General features: G+C 32.7%; 1 non-coding gene across 1 annotated transcript; it reads left to right on the forward strand.

The window, feature by feature from the left end:
• The first annotated feature begins 7,307 nt into the window (after window positions 1-7,307).
• Window positions 7,308-7,414, forward strand: LOC128032791 (small nucleolar RNA R71). Its single transcript, XR_008189116.1, has one exon. It is a non-coding gene; the product is annotated as a small nucleolar RNA R71 (small nucleolar RNA).
• The last annotated feature ends 233 nt before the right edge of the window (window positions 7,415-7,647 follow it).

Genomic DNA, 7,647 nt, shown 5'->3' on the forward strand with positions numbered 1-7,647 from the left:
AGGTAATTTGTTTTTGTATTTTTCTATTTTGTTGATGGTTAATATTATTATGTCGATCTTTCATTTAAAAATAAAAAAAACTCATTTGCAAAAATGAGTGAGATAAGAATTATTTATGTACAAAAATAGGTTGGGTTAAGAATTATTTACGAGAATGTTGTTACTATTTAGGGTTATTAATCTAAAAATACGAAAAAAATTATTTATGAAAATGGGGTGGGAAAAATATTTATTAGAATGCTTAGAAGCGTTATATTGTTTTAATATAATATGTTTATTCAATTTTGTTTATGCAGATATATCAAAATGACTTCATTGATAAGAGCAACTGATAATATTGCTTTGATGATTAATGTGTCGATCAAAAAGTTGATTGCTGCTTGCTATTTATTTAAATAGGAATGTTATTTATTTAAATGAAAAAATTTAATTGCTATTCATAATTAATCTATAAAACTGCATATATCTAAAATTTTAGTAATGGTGTAATTTGTTATGAACAAGGTGAGCACCATGTATTGAGAGCACGTGTCCACGCTCCAAGCTACGAGCTAAACAATTGTATTTTCCTGTTTTTGAATGTTGAAGGATTTTGGACATCAATATTGATTAGGACATTTGAACTTAGGCCCAACTTAATATCGACCATGGTTGAAGGTGGCGTCTGGAGACCCACACATTTCATTTGCCGCGTGAGGAGTGTATTATCACTCTTAGGCTCCTAATTGATGAAGTTGCGATCATGGCATCAAGTAAAGTGGTTGATGTTGTGTCGCATTGCTATTAGTTGCTTGGACAATCATCCGCTAATGGTGCTACTAGATTTAGCACTGTAACACGCCAAACCCGATCCTATAATAAGATTTGAGAATGGTGCATCACTACTTAAAAACAGTCAGACTTAAAATCACTTTAGTAGAAGCTTCAAATAATTATTACAAGGTTATAGTTATAAAACATATTTTTTTATAATTTTTATTCTATTAAATTAAAAGAAACATTCTTAATTTGTAATATTATCAAAGACATATGGCATATAAACTTAAATAAGACAACTTCAGTAATAAATTACATTTTCTTAAACTCAAATATTATTACTTTATAAAAGTTTCATCTAAATAAGGTCTTAATAAACAAAACTTTATAGACACATCATTTTCAAAATACACCTATGTGCCACCCCCTTAAAGCAAACATGATATGGAAACAAAATAACCATCATACAATCTAAACAACTCTCTAGCGAGTCCTTGATCAAATTTCCTTCAAGCAAATCTTGAGAACGAAAAAGAATAATAGAGTAAGTTCATATGAACTTATTGTATAACGACCCGAAAGTCAATGGTACAGGAAAGCGTGCTTTTGGAATCTTGTTTTCATAAATTGGACTCGTACATATTTCTATTAAATATTTCCAGAATTATAATTGAAGTGAATTGAGTTTCGGTTGGGTAATTTTATTGAATTAGGGCCTAATTAACGTACAAGGATGATGATCACTAAACTAACTATAAATAGGACTAAGGCAAGCACACCTATCGAACAATAGTATAGTTATGGTGAGTAGGGAATATCGTATCCACGAGGACTAGAAGTACTAGTAATTACTGTTTTTCTATTATTTAGCCGACAAGTTGGAGTGATTGTTTTTAATCTAAAATTACTAAACTAATCTAACTAAGAACGCAATAGAGAATAAAATAGGAAAATAATCGAAGATAACCAATGAGATACAAAATACCCAGGAAAGAATCCACCTAGACTTCACCTATTATTATGAATCTGAATTAAATGATTTATTCACTTGTGTCTTGATCCGTAAAAATCCCTAAATTATGTTAATATCTGTTTCGAGAGTAAGAACAACTGACTCTAGGTTGATTAATTGAAATCTCTTTCTAATTAAAACCCCTATCGTCGCATTAACTTGATCTATGGATTCCCCTATTAGATTTGACTCTAATCCGGTAGATTTATGTCATCCTATTTCTAGGATTGCATGCAACTCCACTCAACTATACTAGATCTACTCTTAAAAATGGACTTTTGCTCCACTGAAATAAGCACATTAAACTTGAATTAATATCTCAAAAATATTAAAACAAGAAATAGGTATACATAATTGAGAACAACAATTAACTATTTATCGCTTAAATCAAAAATCAAATAATAAGATTCATCAAATGTTTCATCTCCCGTAGGTATCTAGGGAATTTAGTTCATAATCTTGAATAGAAACATCTCAAAGTTAGGTAAGTTAGGATAACAACAAGACATAAATAAACTCAATAAAACTTCGAAGGAAATTAAATAGAGATCTTTGATCTTAAAGGAGATTCGCTTCCGAGTTGATTCCAATGGCGTTCTTCAAGTCTTTTCTTTGATCTTCTCTGTGTGTCCCATTAAGTATTCTTCTAATTGGTATTTATAGAATTTAAAACGTTCAGAAAGCCTAAAAATTGGGTTTTTCCGTGCATTTTAGAAGCATGGTGCAATATCGAGACGGGCTGGCACATGGGCGTGTGGCCAGCCCATATGGAAATGCCCAGGCCTTGTGGATCATGGAAACAGCTCTATTTGTCCGATTTTGGCTCATTTTTCGCTCATTTCACTCTCAAATGCTCTCTTAAGTATAGAAACATGAATTTAAAGGATTAGGAGCATCAAATTACTTAATTTACATAATTAATCATCAAAAAATGCATTAAGAATGAGATTAAAAATATGTTACTTTTACAGCTTATCAAATATCCCCACACTTAAGCGTTAGCTTGTCCTCAAGCAAAATTCTCAACTCATATTAAAAATAATATTTCTCAACTTGTAATTCCCATCAATAATTTCTCAAAATAATCCATAAATAATCATGCATTGGCAATTCAACTAAAAGAGCACTAAAGTCTCAAACAATCCAAGCTAACAATTTTAAACACGAAAACATAGGTGTTTCTCCTTATTTAAGTAATTACCTTTTATTCAAAATCGACAAGAACCAAAATCCTCACTAAAGATTCACTCAAATCACTCAAAGTGTTTAAGGTTCAAGAATAAACACTCAATAGTTAAACATGAAAAGTCATTACCATAGGCTTGTATAAAAATCAAATCTCCACCACTATAAAATGATATGATACACAAATCAAAAGGTCTTTAAGAGGTTCTAATGGGGCTTAGATTAGGGGTGTGGAGAAAGGCTAAAAAAGTTGATTAAAATCGAGATCGAATTGATAAATTACCAAACTAGAAAAATAAACAAATGCTGAATTAAAAAAATAATTACATTAATAAAAAACTATTCAATAATAAAAACGAGCTTCTTCTCAAAATATGAATTTAACTGTTCAAGCTCAATCAACATAGAACTAAATAATGATCAATAGCTTTTTATTATATATATTCGATTTTTTTTCGAATAATAAGAAATAATTCAGCAAATCAAACAAAAGAGCACAATTAGGCAACTAACCAAATTAAATCTCGAAAAAAATGGAGTCAATAAAACGGGAAAAAGTTTCAACGGAAAAAAAAGAGTTATGGGTTAACATTAATGGGTAAATCAAGAAACTGTGTGTTAGGCTCAACGGGGTTCACTAAGGGTTAATTATGTAGGTAAGCTTTTTATGGGATAAGTGGGTTAAAACCTAAATGCCTTTATTCATCTCAGTATATCAAATCAAAAGGTGTGGTCTCAACATGTATAATCGACGCAAGTTCTAGAATAACAAATCAAATTGACCAACTCATAACCAATAATAAAATGAGCAAGAAAAATGTATGTTCTAAATGCTCAAAATCTCACAAAAAATTATGGTTTTTTTATGTCAAACTTGTAAATTTAAAACTTCAAAATAATACCTCAATTCAGGAAACAACTTAAAATTTTAATTCTAAAATAAACTTATCATGCTTGATTCACTCATGTCTTAAATTTTAAAACAACCAATGCACAAATATCTATGAATTTAATCCAAAACACATCAATAAAAATCACAAATCAATAAAAATTCATTCTAATAGAAGTATGAGAACATTACTTAAACTCAATACATAATTCAAGGATTTTCTAATAATTATACAAATAACATCCCCACACTTAAGATCTACATTGTCCTCAATGTACAAACATAGATAATCACTATATAAACAGAAAATCATAAGAGAGGAAGAAAACTGAAACTGCCCTGGATATTGGATGATATTGTCAGAATGGTGAAAAGCGGAATTGTAGACAAATCTAGATGTAGTGCATGATTTCGGGAAAATTAATAAGAAAATAAACACAAATAGTGAAGATTAAGGGATTATAACTCGATTAGAAACAATCATAAAAATATATTTCAAAAAAATAATTATTAAAATAAGTTTAAGAAAATAAATAAAAATAAAGCAACAAAAACAAAATTAAAAAGAAAGATAAATAAAAAATAAAAGAAAAAAGAAAAAATAATAAACTCAATGATACCAATAAACTTAAAGGTAATTGTAATAATAGTAAAAAATAATAAAAATAGAAGAAAAATTAAAATAAATTTAAAATCTAAGTATAAGAATAATAAATAAAATAAAATAGGAAAATAAAAATAAATAATATAAAAAATAATAACAAATAAATAAAATAAAATAAAAGGGGTAGTTTGGTTGAGGAAGAAGAAAAAGACAAATTGAGAACGAAATTATAGGGTTTGGGCCACATGGTCGTGTGACAAGGCCGTGTGGAGTATTTTTAGCCAGTGTGTAATTAAAAATTAACCTAGTTTTCCATGGCCATGGACATACCCGTGTGTCCAGGCCATGTGGTACACACGTCCATGTGTCAGGCGATGTGTGTTTCCCTTCGCTTCTCCCACGCCCATGTGAGATCCCACACGCTCGTGTGGCTTGGCCGTGTCTCACACACGACCGTGTCTCTTGTCAGTGCAACTCTCTAACTTTGAAAAAATTAGCTCCAGGATGCATACAGCCTAGGACACGCCCTTGTGCCCATGTCGTGTGGGTCACATGGCCATGTCGCCAGGCCGTGTGTGTTATTTTAGGCCGTGTAACCGTCGAATTTTTTAAAATTTAAGTCCTGATATGCATACGGCTAAGGACACGTCCGTGTGTCCAGGCCGTATAGGTTACACGGCTATGTCACTAGGCCATGTAACTTACTGTCGAACCCCTTATAGTGCACATGACCTGGGACACGTCTGTTTGTCTAGGCCGTGTGGGTCAAAAACATTTTTTAAAATTTTTTTTAAAATTTTGAAAATTAATTAGTTTTAAAAAATAACATGAAATAAAATCAAAAGAATTAGCAGAGTTAACACTCGGGTTGCCTCCCGAGAAGCGCTTATTTAAAGTCTAAGCTTGACTTACCTCGCATTCGAACGGTCACGGTGGTTTACCTTAAATGTGTCAAATTCAAAATTAGTTACCTCGACTGTACCATATAGGAAGACATTCAGTATATAAAGGGATTTAATCCGTTTGCATCAAGCTCCGAAGTGGCAATTCGAGGATTCGTTTTATCTAAAAGTACCTTGTCTCTAACCTTAAATTGTTCTGTTCCATCCACATGCTTATCATGGTGTCTCATTAACTCTTCATCATGTTTTTTTGGTTTTTCCTTAACATGTGTTCGCCATTCATCTAGTTCATCGATTTGCAACATTCGTTCATCATGAGTTGTTCTGTTTCTGTCGCATGGACTGGAATGTGGCTCCATCACATTTTTTCGAGGGGTTTCCTGCAAAGAAGTTTGAGCCACATGGTTACTCATATTAACAGAACTTGTAAAATCATCTCGATCGTTAGATGTCTTAACAGAATCATGAGCTTGGAGAGTAATCGTTTCGTCACCTACACGAAGTACTAACTCACCTGTACCAACATCAATAATAGTTCTAGTAGTTGTTAAAAAGGGTCTTCCTAAAATTAAAGGTACTTTATTACCCTCATGCATGTCTAAAACAACAAAATCAACTGGGAATATGAATTTATCAATTTTTACGAGAACATCTTCAATAATACCCCTAGGAAATCTAATGGTTCTATTTGCTAATTGAATACTCGTCCTAGTTTGTTTGGGTTTCCCAAGACCTAATTGTTTAAACATTTTATAGTGCTTGACATTATAACTCGCCCTTGAATCAGCCAAAGCATAATTAATATTCAAACTACCAATTAAATAAGGAATAGTAAAAATCCTTGAATCTTCAATTTGTTGGGTAGTTTATTTTGCAAAATGGCTGAGCAAACTGCATTTAGTTCTACACGCGACAAATCATCTAACTTCTTTTTGTTCACCAAAAGCTCCTTTAAAAATTTAACGGAATTGGGCATCTGCAAAAGAGCTTCAATAAACAGTAAGTTAATATGTAATTTTTTTTATAAATTTAAGAAATTTACCAAATTGTTCGTTCGTGTGGTCTTTTTTCGTCGCGTTAGGATAAGGCACTCGAGGTCTATATTCCTTATCGACCAGTTTTTGTTCATCCTGGCTTACCTCGACCTTACTGTTACTTACCACACTTTCTTGCTTTCGTTCTGATTCAGATTCTACTAACCCTTCTTTAGCTTGCACCGTAATTGCATGAAGTTGCTCCATTGGGTTAGTTTTGTTACTGCTAGGCAAACTACCTTGTGGCCGTTCTGAAATTAGTTTAGCAAGTTGACCAATTTTATTCTCGAGTCCTTGAATCGATGTTTGATGATTTTTTAGCACCGCTTCAATGTTTTGAAAATGGGTTTCTGACATCGATATAAACGTCCTTAACATCTCCTCAAGGTTCGGCTTCATCTCTTGCTGGTAAGGTTGTTGTTGGAAGCCTAGAGAGGGTTGTGCTCTTTGATTTCCTTGACCACCCCAAGAGAATTTGGGATGGTTCCTCCAACTTGTTTTATAGGTGTTATTGTAAGGATTATTTTGAGGCCTAGAATTATTACCCATATAGTTGATTTGTTAGTTCTCTATGCTAGGGTCGTAGGGTAAATATTCTGGATTGTTCATTCCTCTTCCACTCGTATCACACTGCATCACCGGATGTATCTGCGTAGAAACACATAAGCCATCAATTTTCTTATTTAAAAGTTCTATCTAATTCGATAGCATGGTGACAGCATCTCAGTTAAAAATACTGGCTACTTTCATTGGCTTTGTCCTCATGACTTGCCACTAATAATTATTTAGAGCCATCTCCTCTATAAACTCATACACCACTTCAGGTGTTTTATTGTTCAGAGTACCACCGGCTACTGTATCGATTAACTGTCTAGTTGAGGGATTCAAACTGTTGTAGAAGGTTTGAACCTGTAGCCACAAAGGTAACCCATGGTGATGGCACCGTCTTAATAAGTCCTTATACCTCTCCCATGTATCATATAGGGTTTCTAAGTTGATTTGAACGAAGGAAGTGATATCATTCCTCAACTTGGTCGTCTTAGCCGGTGGAAAGTACTTTAGTAGGAATTTCTAGGTCATTTGATCCCAAGTAGTGATAGAACCTCGCCGTAAAGAATTCAACCACTGTTTAGCTTTGTTCCGCAACGAGAAAAGGAACAACCATAGGCGAATGTCGTCGTCAGAAATGCCATTTATTTTAAAAGCATCACAGACTTCTAGAAAATTAGTCAAATTCGTCTTGCAAACCATCGAACTGAACAAAT

The sequence above is a fragment of the Gossypium raimondii genome, chromosome 1, assembly GCF_025698545.1.
Source record: "Gossypium raimondii isolate GPD5lz chromosome 1, ASM2569854v1, whole genome shotgun sequence".
Classification (NCBI taxonomy): domain Eukaryota; kingdom Viridiplantae; phylum Streptophyta; class Magnoliopsida; order Malvales; family Malvaceae; genus Gossypium; species Gossypium raimondii.